We start from the raw sequence: 16,311 nt of genomic DNA, 5'->3' as shown, positions 1-16,311 counted from the left end.
TGGGATTTAAGCCTTCAGAAAATTCGAATTTCATCTCTATAAGAAAAGCCGCATTCACGAGAATAATTTGAAGCTGTATTCAAAGATTATAATTAAATCAAGTCCTCATACTTCTTATTTTATGTCTAAAATGACTAAAATACATGTCTCATTCAATGCCTTACTCCATATTGAGAGTCATTCAAATCTTGTCAAATTCATGGAAGTTTATAGTGACAAGTCATTTATTCTCGCCATCACAAAGTCCATGGATTCTAGATGTAAAGTTATCTTGTCAAAGATGAAGAAAGAAATTGTAAGAAATTAGAGTCTTATTTTGTTAGACGAAACTACGATCCATGACAAAAGTGTTGATACGTCTTCTATTTGTTCATTGTTAGATTGTCCTTAATTAATCAATTTGTAAGATGTTAAAAAGGCTGACATCAGAAAAATTAGCATTATTGAAGTCAAAAGTCTGATCAACGTTTATGGCTCCGATTTCAGAGGCGAGAGACAGCCTATTGTATAAAATAGTAGAAAATCTTAAGCAATACTTTTAAATTATGTTGAATGACACTTTTTTGTGGTCTGGACCAAATAGCAACACTTTATCCTAATAGCTTCGAAAATACCAACAATCATATCTCTGAAATAAAATTTTTGTTTATTAATTCTGGTGATCGAAAACAATTCATAACTACGCCGAGCACATGAATTAAGTCCTAATGACAACGGTGAACTCAACGGTGCAATAAATAAATCAAGAGCAATAATGCCATTAGTGCCACAATTTAAATGTGTACTCAGGAATGAGGCCTTTATACATTTTCGTCGAGGTTATCTTCAATAATGTCTACATAGTATAATCAATATAAGAAGCCAAATACTAAGATATATTTTTCATTATATACTCTTATCTACCTATATTCATAATTATTATGAATTATTTAGCATCTGATTCCTTATAGATCCTCTTTATATTCCATAAATAATTACTCTTGAAGATCCCTTAGATCCAATATTCAACGCTGTATATGAGTTCATTGTTTCAGTCCAAGCCCTCATGCTCCAAGTCCATGGAAAAAGAATTAATTTATGGATGTACTTGTATTTCTTTTCGACGGCAGAGTTCACCAAACTACGGCGTGTAGGCCAGATCCAGCCCTCGATGTCAGTTCATTTGCCTCTCCGACGGTACTTGAATTTGCTTTATAAAGTGTATGGAACACGAAACTTTGAATATGTTATTGGGAAAACTAAAAGATATTTATTGTTATGTGCCTTACATTTACAATTGTTGTTGTGTATTTCATGCGTATCATCTTTTAAATAACAATAGAGTATCTTTGCCTTGTTCTATGCATTTCAAGAAATATATATTCAGTGCACATGTAGCACCAGCAGGAGCTACATTCATTTTCTTCATCTCCGTTTGGGTATCCCACAATTATGAATTTATCCCTTTCTTTTCTTTTCAGATCCTGTTTCCTTCACTCTTCATTATGGCTACAAAAAAAGTGAAAAGTGGACACCAAGAGTCGCGTTTTCAAAGAAGAGCGAGGATACAAGTATTTTTTTTTCTGGAAGCAAAGGACCAGAAAGAAAAACATCTACTAAAAGTTTTCTGGAACGTTACACTATGATAATTATGAGTTCATGAAATGTATTTTAGAAACTTCTTCACGTGAAATTTTGCTGAAAATGAATCTGTCACAGTTACAAGTGACAAAACAGAATGATTATGCGGCTCACGCTCGTCATTCTTTCATTTAAGGCCCGCAGTAAAAAAAAGCTTGGTGACCCCTGGTCTAAGGCAAGAAAAATATCATATCCCACAAGTCCTTCCTTAAACTTTGACAACACTATTTTATTTTGGGACTCCATTGACTTTGTGAAGGCGTAGCGATAATAACCAATAGTAAAATAATAATTATGACAGCTTAAGGAAATATAAGACATATATACTTAGGTAGCATCTACAAAAATCCGAGCCCACTTTTATAATAGCATTGGTATCATCTTTTCATGAGTACATACATAGATAGAGTTGTTGGTCCTGAGGATATTTTGTGTGTGTAAAAAAAAAAAACTCGATATTAAACATGGTAAACAAAATAAATTGAAGAATGTGTTGGAGGAGAGGCGTTTCATTAGGTTACCTGGGAACAGTTATGAGAGGAAGAAAATAAACACAAGTTCCATACCGTATCAAGCAAGGACATAAGCAGACATTAATTGGTCGTTGATCCTCAACTCTACTCAGACTCAGAGTGCCAGGGGAGTTTCACTTATAACTTATCAACAAATCCTCAGTGTTCTCTTAGTGATTCATATAGTTGACTTGTTAATGTTGAAAAAAATAACCTTTAAATAGTATAAAAGAAGAAAAAAAAGGTTGGTGCGTGTGTTCTTTTTTATTTTTATTATTTTTTTGTTTGTTCGTTATTTAATAGGTCGTAGGGTTGTTAGCATCTCTCTCTGAAGGAAGAATTATTGCCTATCTTTGGTGTAAATTAATTTAAAAACGCATAATAAAATAAATATTTATGATTTTAAATATAATTACAGTATTTTCACTACACGTATATTATTGTAAATGTAGAAAGTTCTCTTCATTATACCAGTAATTCATCCCCCCCAAAAAAAAAAAAAAGATAGATACAAAAAAAAATTTTATAATATTTTTCTACATAGTCTCCTTGTAATTCAACATACTTATCCTAGTGATGCTTCTACCACTGAACCCTTCCAAATAGTATCATCACTTTCCCAGACAAAATCAGTTTGTTTTTACCCATTGTAGTCCACTGTTTGGACTGTAGTTTTGTTTCAGGCGTATAATGGGGTATCCGAGTTTATCTACAGTAATTAATCCGCCCCAAAACTGCACCAACAGCTGCTCCATACTCGATTTTGTCAGTTTTCACAAAAACATTCACTTCAACTCACTCAAACGTCTATTAGATAACAACTCCTTGACAAAATGACTAAAAATTTGGTTAGTTACTGTTAATAGTTGCCCGATAGATGTAACTAGCTTTTCTTTACGAGTGCTACCATCTTCACGTTGAGCTCGGAAACTTTTCTGACCATTCTCGTTTATCTCGCTCCCGCCTTCTTCTCGCACTTTTACACGAATTCCCTCTCTATTAATAGGTATTCGGGGTGTTAACTTCTTGTTGGGTATATATTACTATAATTATTTTACAGGAAGGTGTAAATTTTTTTTACTAACGTCTCTATTAGTGTCCACTCTTGAGTCCTTCAATGTGAAATACTTTGACAACGTACTTGACGTACTTAAGAGCTTGTATCTCTTTCTTTAAATAGTAAAACGTCTAAAAGACAAACTGGTCGGCATTTCCAATCATTGGTTCACTACTCTAAATATCTCACAAAGATCTCACAATATTTGTTATACTCGCATCTAGAAAAAAAAACTTAATGGGAAGCTTTCACTGTCACATTTGATTAATTTTAATGTACCTCATGCATACGTACCATGCACTTTAAATATAAAGGAAATTACTTTAATTTTCGTTTTATTCTTGTGACAAGACATAAATGGTTCTATTAATAAATACCTACTAGCTATTATGGAGGACTCCGGGTAATAACCCTATCCATGGACTCATACATAGAGCATTTACATAAATAATATATCCATACTATAATTTTCAAAAAGTATTCGCATCTTTATTTACTGGTGGATACCCGTTTTTGAACAGATATTTGTCATACACAGGGGGATGGGGAAAATGCAAAATACTTTAGACCTGAATAATTCATTAAATATTCGTGCAGGAACCTATCATGATACAGAATCCTCTAGATGCCTTTAAAATGAGGGATACATTATCATATGAATGAAGAATATTCTTTCAGATTCAAAGACAATGGGTTGTTAATACACTTCCCGCCCAAGTACCCCCATATAGAAATATCTTTCATTGTTTATGTATGCGTTCGAATGGTGTTTCAAATTGACAATGTTATGCGTAATGGAAAGAATCAGGACGACATTATGAATGGGTCATCAGGTTTAGGTCGGAAGATGCTGACTGATTTAGAGGAGGTAATTTCGAACATAACTGAAAATTCATATTCTATGCCATTGCACCAAATGGCATAGGATTTGAGGGTGTCTAGGACTCTGGAGCTACGTAAGGTATACTAGACACTAAATAACTTTATTAACCATCAAGAAAAGATTCGAGAGATCCAATGCAACTTTAATTTTTTGTAGCATGATAGTTTTATAGTTTAATTTTTTTATGAGAGAAGGATTTTCACTATTGATCAGCATCACAACCGCCACCAATACCGATACCTCTATTGATACCAGTCTAGGTATATTTGTATAGTGGCAAAACTACTTGTATGTCAATGCAAATTTTTGCTCAGACTCCAGCTCGTATAGAAAAAAAATCTCGTAAGTTGGGTTTACTCGTACCTTAAGGTATTACTGTATTTTAGCAAGATTAAAAGACAACCTATGAGCTAACAGAGAACACCAGAGTTGCAAAAATTTCATCATACTACACGTCCAAGCCATGCCTTAAGACTTTGCTCACAATAGCAAGTCCTTGAATATTTTCATCGAGTACAGTTCAAGTCCTCAAAATATATAATATCCTTTAAAGTTTAAAAAGTACTTTACCTTTTTTTACATATCTAGGTATTCTTCGTGCATTTGCTTTATGTTGCGTCTTGACGAGGGAGAGACACAAGCTTATTTATAATAGGAGAGATCCAGGATGACCGGGAGAGATGAGAGGAAGAATGACGTGGAGGAATTTTTATATGATCATGTGTATTCTAACTATACTCTAATATATTTACAAAAGACGATACTATTTATAATACGTAAAACTTATTTATAATACATAGACGAATATACAACCATATTAAATACATAACACTTTATCAGACCATGTACAATTTGTCACAGCGAATCTTGAATACAACATTGGAAAGTTTTTTTATTTATTTAACAAACATACTATTTTATTTAACACAAACATATAAAATACAGACGGTAATAACAATTTTAAATTTTAATTAAAAGAAGCTAAGGTACAAACACATTTCCTAATAGTTTGCCATCAATCACTACATTTTAAACTTCACATTATTAAAAGAAAACAAATTAGAACTAGAGAAAAATAAATGCCGGCAAGCACAACAATACTCGCGTGTGTATGTAACATAATTATAAATAATATAAGATTAGTCGGAGAATTTTTTTCCCTTTTCTCAAGTACTCCCCCCTCAATCATAAAATATATTTTTCAAAAGTACTCATTAACATACATACATACATTTACATGCTCGCTTCAAGGGTCTTAGTACCAAGATTAAAAAGTTGAAAGACGACAACAAGAGCCTTGAGAGGAAGCCTAAAAGCCACAAGGCCAAAAAGTTGGGTGAAGACAATTTGGCAAGTTTATGTCCCTGGTCAATGTGGTCTCCATCTTCACCAGACTGAAACTCTCTTGACCATGCCATCTGGGAACAGCTAGAGGGAAGCTTGTTCCATCTTCCATATGAATACAGATATCCGAAAGGCTGTCGTGAATAAATAGTCTTCCAAATAAAATCCAAAAAAATTAATTGTATGTCATAGCTATGGATTTTTGAAATTTTTCTTGGAAAAATTAATATTTGAATTTTTTTGAGTCAAAAAACCTTATATTTGAAATTCATTTTAATTTTTCAATTTTTTTTCTAAAAAAAATTAATTAACTGTGAATAGCTATGGATTTTTGAAATTTTTCTTCTAAAAATTTAATATTTAAAAAAATTTGAAATTTAATTTTTGCTATTTTTTCCAAAAAAATTTATTTTTTATGAAAAACTCTGGATTTTTGAATTTTTTTTTCAAAAAATTTTATTTTTGTGAATAACTTTGTATTTTCGGGGGAAAAAAAAATTTAAAATTATAATTTTTTTTCAAAAAAAATCCAATATGTATATATAATCCTGCGGCAACATTTGTAACTATTTGCACTTTTGGAGAATCTTGATAAAGTTGAGCTTGAGAAAATTCGCTCAATATTCGTAGGAACACACTGTACATCAGATCATGTATAATTTCAGAACTGTTTAGTTAGATTACCGTTTGTAAAGGGGGATTTCTTCAAAAATATGTTGAACACGAAATCATTTTTTATTTACTATCACTTGAGAATATTCCTAATTGATCTTTGACGTCAAATGTTGCTGGATCTCATTAGAAGAACAAGAACAAACTCTTAAGGGGTTTGCACTATAGGAATAATAATTCATAATTTATTTCATTCTATATTAATACGTGATTAAGTGATATCCCTAGAATAGTTGGAGCTGTAGTCATTATTAACAAAGTAATTCTAAAAATATATTATATTGATCACTTTGAGATAGATCAATAAATATAATTAATTAGAAGGTATAATTAACCTCTAATGATCTAATTTTTATCATTACCTCCAATCGATATTGTTATTATGATTATCAACATTTATCAAATATATAAGCGGTATTGTTTTTTATTTCGTTATCATCAATATTCTTTCCAATTAGTTTTTATCATTATAATACATACAACTAAAAAGGAGAGAATAACTGGGATATGAGAAACAAAGGAGAATTTGTTATGTGTTTAGATTAGAGGTGAATCAGTCTAGAGATTATGGGTCTTCGGTCTAATTTTAGCTATGACGTATAGGGTCTTGGGCCAAATATTGAGGATCTAATTAACAATGCTATAATGCAATACATATGCATTCCTCTAGTAACTGTTTAAATCAGGGCTGTGGAGTTGATGACTTTTTTGGTGAAGTTGGAATTGGAATCAGGAGTCGTTAAATTTCGAATTTGTATGAAAAAACAAAACACTTATTAGCTCAAAAGCAATCTGCCCTCCAAAGCCCAGGAATCTGGTCTAATCGCAATTAAACATAGCTTTAGTTACGTAACTTAAAATTCTGAACAACTTTTATTTTGTCTCTAACGTCTGTATCTGTCTGTTTGTGAAATAATGCGTTTTTATTAGCGGACGGAGATACCAAGAAACACCGTCTATAATATTTTATTACTGTATAAAAATCCCGGAGAAAAAGAACCCCTTTTGTCCGGAAAGGATTCTGTATGAAGTAAAAAAATAATTATGAAATAAACTTTTTTTATTATTATTTATAAAAAAGCTTTATGTGCTTAAAAAAAATGATATTGCACGGTATGTAATTTTTTACTAAAGTAACATCCCTGACTTCTACAGTGAGATAAATGTTGTGTGCTCCCGGATTTAGTGCGAAAATAGGCGAAGAAGATAAAAATTACTATTGAAGAGGAGAAAATTCTGGCAAAATCTTACTAACCTTGGCGATATTACTTTTGTAATGGTTACATTTTTGATGGTGCAGGTCGGCCATCCACTACATAGTTTAAAGAATTCAATGTGAGAGGATAAGTCGGATAAGCCCATACTTTTTTGATGCCCTCTATCTATTTCTCTCTCCTGGAAATTCGATGGGAACTTATGTGAACATAATAAATTCTCCGTTATATATAGTTATGATGTGTCGTTCGTATTTTCGCGCCATTTTTTTTTTTGTGTAAAAATCAGTTACGTCATCGAAACGTCAAAGCCGTTTCAATAGCAGTAGTAGTTATACAATACAGATTTAATTAACATTTGTAATCAATGCCTTTGGAGTAAAAATGGAAAGGAAGAATAAAAAAAATATTTGTGCCCTTGCTTCATGCAATTCTCCAAATGGAATTACTTACTTTGGATTCCACAAGGATTCTCATTTTCGTGATATATGGATACAAGTTTGCAGAAGGAGTCTCAGTTTTCCAAAATCATTTCCAGTCACTTTACTGATCAAAATTATGAGAGAGATTTGAAGAATGAATTGTTGGGAAAGGCGGCTGGGAAAAAACTAAAGAAGGATGTCATTCCAAGTTTGAAACTGTTCAACTCTATGGTGGATGATGGAGATCCTAATCCTCGTGAGGATGAAAGAGGTGAAAGATTGGTTAAGAGACAGAGGAGAGAAATGCTTCATCAAGTCATGAGAGAAGTTGAAACTAAAAGATTTCATTTTTGACAAAACCAAGAGTGTTGAAGTGAAACCTGAAATGGCAACTAACAGATCCTTGACCGTCAAGGATTTTCAGACTAAGTTACTGGGAAAAAAAAATCAAAGTGTTGCAGAACCAGGTGCAATCACTTACAGAATCTCTCAATCTGTATAAGAAGGCAAATGTAAGATTCAAGTCAAAGAAGAGTATTCAACAACTCGTGAGAAAAGAACTCCTTAAATGGTTCACATCTACTCAAACAAACATGCTCATAGCTATGAACAAATCTAAGACACGGTGGGAAAAGGATGATATTATTAATGGCCTTGCTTTAAATAGCCTCTCAAGCAGGACTTATAAGTACATAAGGGACAAGAATTTATTTCCTTTACAGAGTGTGACAACCCTCAAAAGGTGGATTAAAGTTTTTGAAACACTTCCTGGAGTACAAAGAGATATCTTAAAAGTTATTGAAAAACAAGTTGAAGTCAAACTATGAATATGGTGTCCGTGTTTTGATGAAATTTAAATCAAAGAAGTGACTATTTGTCAAAGAAATGAGCAAATATTTGATATCGAAGTAGAGTCTTTGGTACTCCATTATCTTACTAAATGAAAACAGCATACTTATTAATCATTGCAGATTTTTTTTAATTATACAGCTTACCTATTTTATCCTGATAACAGCCCCCATTTTAATATTACTGCAACCATATAAACAATAGAATAAGGTAATAATAAATTTTTTAATACCTTATTTTGTATTTACTTATTTTCTCTTCTATTCAACTATTTTCTACTATTCAATTAGATCCCTTTGCAAAACTTTTATTGTATTGAATTATAATATTTTTGTTTCATCTTTCAGGTCATTATGGTTCCAGGTTTGATTCCATCCTGGAAACAAACGATTTTTTATGATCACAATAGAGCAATCACCAAAGATTTATTGTTCGAAATTATTTCCAAGTTAGAAAATATAGGAATCAAAATATAGACAATGGTTTTTCACATGGGAACGAAAAATCAAAGATTGTGGAAACAGTTGGGGATAACGGTTGATTAAACGTCATTCGTAAATCCAGCGGATTCCAGTCGTTCAATTCACGTTTTTACAAATGTTCCTCATTTAATCAAGCTATTAAGAAATCACTTCATCGATGATGGTTTCAAACTACGAGATGGTGTAATCATAAAACCAGACTCTCTGAAAAGAATTCTACAAATTGGCAATAATGAGTTACGAATGAATTATAAATTGACCCCTAAACATTTCAATTGCGTGAAAAATGAAAGAACACGCGTTCATTTAGCTACATAATTGTTTAGTAAGAGCTCTGCTATGAGTCTTCGTTTATTATTTCCCCATGAAGAAGACTCTCAAAATGTTGCTAATTTTGTGGATTTAATCAATTCTTGGTTTGGTGTTATGAACAGTCATGGTCCTTATGATTCCAAGAATGACGTTGGAAGCGGATTTGGAAAGTACCTTGAAAAGCAAAAAAAGGTTCTAGTGGACACCATCAAGATCATTTCATCCATGAGACAAATTCCGGTTACGGGCAACAAGAAAACCAAGTTAACCCCGATTCAAAAAGGAATTATCATATCATCCAAGTCTCTTATGAATTTGCATGGGGAATTTACTTCTCAAAATACCACCATTGAATATATTTTGTCGGCTCGATATAATCAAGATATCATACAAATTTGTTTCTCACGTATCCGAGGAGTTGGTCAATTTCACCAGCATCAAAACTCTGTGGAATTTATGGATCGATTTCGTATACTAGTTATATCCAATTCATCACAATTTGCTGTTTCAGCCGCCGTTGTTAAATGTCAATTAGAAACTGCATCATATGACTCCTCTATTTTGGATCAGATAAAAAGTACCCTGGATGAAATTTCTCTGGTACTGTGATGAAGATGATACTGACATACGAAATGATATACAATTGCTGCTTGAATAAGGTGAAATGATAGCTGAAGACCCTAATACTTATGAGTATGAAAATTGTAACCATGAAGATGAAGATAAGGACATTGATGATATTTTAGAAGATGAGGGTAACAAAATCAGAGATGATGAACTACTGGATCCATCAAAGGAATGTGAAAAACAAGCATTCACTTATATCACTGGATTTTTGGCAAATAAACTTCATGAAGAATTTCCAAGTCTCGGTACAAAGACAAATATTTAGATTCTGAGCAACTTGTACAAGCAAGTCCATGGATTGTTTCTAGATCTCAAGGAGGTCTCATGCAGCCCTCAGGAGAATTCTTGGAATTTTGTAATAAAATGGAAAGTTACTTTATAAAATTTCATAATCCTAGACTTGACTGTGATCCTTTTGTAATAAAAATACTGACTGACTTATTGTCTACAAAATACCCCGACCCCAAATGTCAAAATCATTAAGAAATTTGTCAGAGCAAGAACATTTCATGGTATAAAGTACTTAAACTTTCTCAAAAAAAAAACTAAAGACTGCAAGATTAAAGCAAGAAACACAAGAGAATTTACTCATTACTAAGTCATACTCATATATCCTTTAATTAACTCTCCTCTCAGCACATAACTAAAACAGACAAGTAATTCATTGTATGTAATTGTCCATACTATTATACCATTATATGTCTACTACTTTGTTGTAACTCTGATGTTTTTAATAACAGTGTTAAACCAATAAAATTGAATTCTTTTGTCCTCATTATTTCATTTTCATTTGTGAAGGTACGTAAGTTTGTTTTATTTTTTTAAAAGTATGTATATTATATTAAATGATCGAAATTTGCCGTTTTGATGACGTCACAAAACACTTTTTTCCTTTTTGCGTTTTAAACGCAGCGAGAAGAGGATGAGCCATAATTGTTATATTATCATTGCTCCGTTTCCAAAAGGGCACAAATGCAATTTCTTGTTGATTCCTCGTCGTATATATGTTGCAATTGAAGTAAGAAATCTGTTAATATGCAAATAACTAGATATGTGCATAATAACTGAACTAGACTGTTAATGTGCAAAATAATTGAAAAAGATCATTAATGTGCAAAATCATAAATTTCACATTATCTTCCGAGACCTTTTCTAGAGACACAAATTGATACTCGGCCCATGGGATAGGCAGCACGTTCACAGGGATTGATTTAGAGTCATGGGCTCATGAATTACAATCAGGAAGGCCATCCATTATAATCCCGATTGATATCCCAGCCTACGGGTTTTCTTATATACCAACGAGACTAACAAACAGGTTGGAATCCAGGCTTAACTTGATGATATTGTACGAATCCTCGTATATATATGTTTCCTAAGACAATGGTTGCCAAAACAAAAGGCACACCAAAAGTCAAATAAAATTTATTGACACACCTATTTTAATTAAACCAATCATTTGTATATTATTATAAGCTATTGAAAATAATGAATGGTTGTCACAAATCGTACGGCACCCTTGAACTTGCAATATATTGAATTTAAGTGTACTCATAGCGAGTTGTCATATTCAAATATATATATATACGAGCGAAAAAATGAGCCTCACACATCCTTAAATGAGCAGGAGTGGGCGCACGCTCATTACTCTAAATAACGAGCGGGAGTGCGCTCACAGAATCAGTAACTGAGCGGGTGCGTGAACAAAATTTCTTGAGCTTACTAATCCCCTGTATATTGGCCATTTCATTATTTACATGAATAAATATATAAATAGAAATGTTTAGCTACGCTAATGATCAAATATTACTAAGCAATACTATAGTATTATAGTTTCAAATAAAATACTCTGTCGGATTGTAACAATATGAAATACATAAATGTAATTCATTTTAAAAATTGTGAAGAAATAATAATACAATGATAGTCTTATTCTACTTAAGAGATAAAGAGCAGTTGGTATGATTGACTTATTTCTTTAACTACCAGATGATTTAAGGCTTTTTTTCAGTTTTTTTGTTTTATTTTTTTAGTTAAGGTTGTGTGATGCAATGAAAATAAAAACCTGAGGAAGTATGCATATTAAGTTATAGAGAAACAGAAGAAGGAAATGGTATGACGACTAATGTATGACACACAGAAAAATATTTAGGTATCCTGTATAAGTTTACCCGTACGTCATACTTTCTCTTTCTATCTCGAAATTGGAGACAGTGACAGAGGAAAGTTAAAATTAAATTATCGCAACCTTTTAATAATAAGCGAATAACTACGGTACGTCAAGCGAAGGAACGCAAAGTGAAGATTATTTGACGGAGGAAGAGAAGGATCTTGACTCTTTCGAGTTATTCAGATAATTAGCAGTTCGAAGGGTAACTAAATTAAAAGGAAGGTATCATTATGTGAGAGTATGAGCTCCAGTTAATGGATCTATAAAGTTATACTTATGGATAAAAGTAAAGTGTGTCCTATCTAACTTATTCCCAAGGTTGCGATAGGCTGCCCAATCGTCAGAAATGACAGTTGTTCCCGATAAAACGTAAAAAATTATTCAAACAATTTTGATCGATAAAATTATAAAGCAACTTCATATAGGTAACAAACAAATAATTAAGTTTGAAAATTTGATTTGTTGATATCTTTTAAATGATAAACTTGATTTAAATTACATTATTAATAATAGACGTGTTTATTTTTTAGTTATTGCTTATTTACTGTTATTGTATAGTCGTTAGGCATATATGTAAATATACAGTAAAAGGTCCTATGATTGTATAATCCAACTTGTAACCTTATTCCAACAATTATGATCGATAAAATCATTACAAAAACAAATGATAATTAATGTAATATAATATTAAGACTTATTATGAGGTACCAAATAATTAAGTTTGACTAAGGACCATAATTATAGACTCTAAACTAATGGTAAAAATACTTCAATTAGGCATTGAATGCACTTTTATCTGAGTTTATTGGTGTACAAGAAGAAAAAGGCTACTACAATTATGCAAACTACGACTCCCATGCCAAGTATTCCTGAATTTAATTCTACTATCATGATTCATGGTCAATATAAGCAAAAATCGTAATGTCTTGTATATTTAGATATGATCTCTTCCGGCCTCATCCCTAAGTCAACGGATGGACTCCGAGAGAACTCGCCCCTATCCTCCTTCGAATATTCTATAAGAGCCAAATTCACAACTTCTTCCACATAATGATACCTTCCATTTAATTTCGAGACCCTTTGAAGTGCTAATTATCCGAATAACTCGAAAAAGTCAAAATCCTTCTCTTCATCCGTCAAAATATTATTCTTCTCACTTCGCTTATCATACCGTACTTATTCGCTTATTATTGAAAGGTTGCGATAATTTAGTTTAAACTTTCCTCTGTTGCTGTCTCCAATTTCGAGATAGAAAGAGGTAGTATGAGGTTCGAGAAAACTTACACAGGATACCCAAATATTTTCCCTCGTCTTCATCCTTCTCTTGTACAATTAATTTTCGAGGCATTCAATATATTATTGCAACCTAATACTAAAATTAGACAAAGTCTTCAACATGTTCGCGGCGAGTTTTGGAAAGACTTAGAGTGAAACCAAAATTTATTACATAACAAAATATAATCATGTCACATTAGGTGAATAAATTGATATGCACATGCAACTATTGTTGTCTCAGCTCTTATTTATTTGGTACAGTCCAGTTTTATGACTGGCTCATCGAACCGCCAGCTCTAGAACTGATTTAAAGAAAAAATAAAATTGAGTGACGTCATCAATGACAAAACCTTATAAGTTTTAGGAATGACATGCAGGACCGACACAACTCGACACACAAAACAACCACTTTTCTCTTTTTTAATTGCTAAAATAAATTGTGTAATTGGACTTGAGGGGGTTGGCTTTTGCTGTTTTCTTTAACTCCTCCGGATCCAGTTTGGCCTTTTTGATAGAGCCCTTATTCCTCTCTAACGTTTCGGACTTGTTGACGGCGTAGATGGTTTTCAGATTTCAATGAACCACCCGGTATTATGTATTTATGTTTAACATAATTGTGTACCATACGTCTTGCTCCAGCTTTCTCCTCAAACTCTTACAAAGATCCCATCTCTAAGTATAACTTATATCTTCGTTTATTTATCACAAAGAATTAATTATGAAATAGCCATGATTTATCCCGTGAGACGAGGGAATTGACAGCTGACAACAAAATGCATTGAGTATTTTTGTGTTAGTGAAGTGACACAATGTTGTATTTATATGCATTTTTAAAGAGGTTAACATCATATATAGGGGAGAATGCTTACTTCAGAGAGGGAGAAGTTTACACTACGATTGCCTATGAAATTATGAATAAAAAAGAAGGAGAAGCACACGCAAAACCCGTTTTTTTCTTTTCTAATCGCTATACTTAGTATTTTCTCTCTACAAAAATGTCAATTCTACCTATTTTTCAAACTTGGCTTAAACTCGATAGTTATAACTGGACTTCAACACTAATATCAAGTACAAAAGATAACATGATTTTTTATTTAATATACTCGTACTAATTGTATATTTTTGGTAGGAACCACGATATTTAATTTATATGTGTGTACCCCACTGATTAATGACTCTTTGACAAAGGTGGGGGAGGGGCTCAAAACTTTTTTTGATTTAGGAAATTACAACTGTGTATTCTGCAGTTTGTCTTGGTAAATCATAATTACGACTATGATAAATTGCCAAATTAATTATGTAAATATAGCATGAGGACATTGCTTTACAAGGAACTTTTGGCGTCTAGTAAAAAGTCTTTTTGCGTCAGTTAAAAAGAATGACATCGATCAACGAAGTATTTATTCTACAATCGTAGAAATGACGGAGTCACACACAGGACGTGGCAATATTAAGATTACAATCTTCTTAAGCCTGGATAGGTTTTTTGTCTAGAGAATAAGGAAGGAACTGTTGAGCCATTCGTCTGGCAACAAGACTCTACTCCTTGTCACTCTTCAAGGATAACGTTCACCCGGTTGTTGGATTTTATTTATTTTTTGACCTTGGTGGACTTTTGGAAATGGGGGCTTAAGTCATCCGGCTAGAGTAAGACGTCTCTTATTATCCTCATCCCATATTAAGAGCATGGATATTTACAACAAAAAAAAAATTATGTAAATGAGAAATATAAGTATAACCAGTCAGACTTCAACTCTGACGATGATGCTTGCTCCCTGTAACATACCCTTATCAACTGTCGATCATCCAATTTTCAACATATTTTTGGAGAAATTCACCGGTAAATCCGTCCTTACCGAAGACCATAGTTAAATTAATGGCAGATGTTGATCAAGATGTCATCTTTGAGACGAAAGATAATCGGGAGCGATCAATGACAGCTTGATTGATTGGTCCTTTGTGTATTTATTTCCTAGGTCGGCCATATCTCATTAACGTGATTGTCATTAAAAAATTTAATGACAGTAGTATTATTGGTTTTGTTGTCCAAAGTATTCAATTAACATTTGGAAGTGACTTTGATGCTACGAGACTGAAGGTCTTCATCACGGATGATGCTTCTTACTACAAAAAAAAAGCAGACGAAGACCTTAAATGATACTACCGTCAGTTGATACGTAATATGTGCGTGGCTCATGTTGTATATAACGTTGCTGAACTTGCTCGTAAAGAATTCCCTAGAGCAAATTAATTAATATCCGACATGAAAAAATATTTCTGAATGCTGAAGTAAGAAAACGAAGCTTCCCTGTTTTTTTTTACCAAATTCCCTTAGCCGCAGCTCAACTCATTATACTATAGGCAACTTGTCTAAAAGCAGCATATTAGTATTTCAAACACTTCGTAGTAATCAGGGAATATATGAATAACCTCCATGAAAAAATCCCTTCTATTATTAAAGCAAAGGACATTATTAATGATGAATATGGGCTCCGAGAGAGTGCAATAACATTCAACATAATCTCCATCAAGTTTACGAAGCCATCATCACTGCTTTTGAAGGAAGATTACCTTTACGTCTTAGCATGACCATCGTTGAACTCCTAAGACATAAAATCAAGCTAGAGTTATTCCATGCTAAATTGACACAATTCCTATCTGAAAATCCAGCGTATGATAAATTGCAAGATCTAGTAAGTGTTGAAAATTCAAAGCTAACAGTAACAAGGTATTAAAAGTTACTAATTATCAATTTAAACTTTGAAATTTCTTCTTTGTAAAAGTAAGTAAATATTTTTCAATAATTAATCATAACAAATCATTATATTTATACTTAATCAATATTACTTTTACAATACTTAAGGATTAGCAA

General features: G+C 32.5%; 2 long non-coding RNA genes across 2 annotated transcripts; both read right to left on the bottom strand.

Annotated features, from left to right (window-relative positions):
- Positions 1-627: 627 nt before the first annotated feature.
- LOC121125487 (uncharacterized) lies at positions 628-1,040 on the bottom strand. Its single transcript, XR_011782012.1, has 2 exons — positions 904-1,040; positions 628-835 (listed from the first exon to the last, which is right to left on the bottom strand). It is a non-coding gene; the product is annotated as an uncharacterized lncRNA (long non-coding RNA).
- Positions 1,041-2,989: 1,949 nt separating this feature from the next.
- Positions 2,990-4,813, bottom strand: LOC121125488 (uncharacterized). Its single transcript, XR_011782010.1, has 3 exons — positions 4,643-4,813; positions 3,218-3,409; positions 2,990-3,175 (listed from the first exon to the last, which is right to left on the bottom strand). It is a non-coding gene; the product is annotated as an uncharacterized lncRNA (long non-coding RNA).
- Positions 4,814-16,311: the final 11,498 nt, after the last annotated feature.

The sequence above is a fragment of the Lepeophtheirus salmonis genome, chromosome 10 (genome assembly GCF_016086655.4).
Source record: "Lepeophtheirus salmonis chromosome 10, UVic_Lsal_1.4, whole genome shotgun sequence".
Lineage (NCBI taxonomy): Eukaryota > Metazoa > Arthropoda > Copepoda > Siphonostomatoida > Caligidae > Lepeophtheirus > Lepeophtheirus salmonis.
The sequence above is the reverse complement of the archived record's forward strand: the minus strand, read 5'-3'. Positions and strand labels throughout refer to the sequence as shown.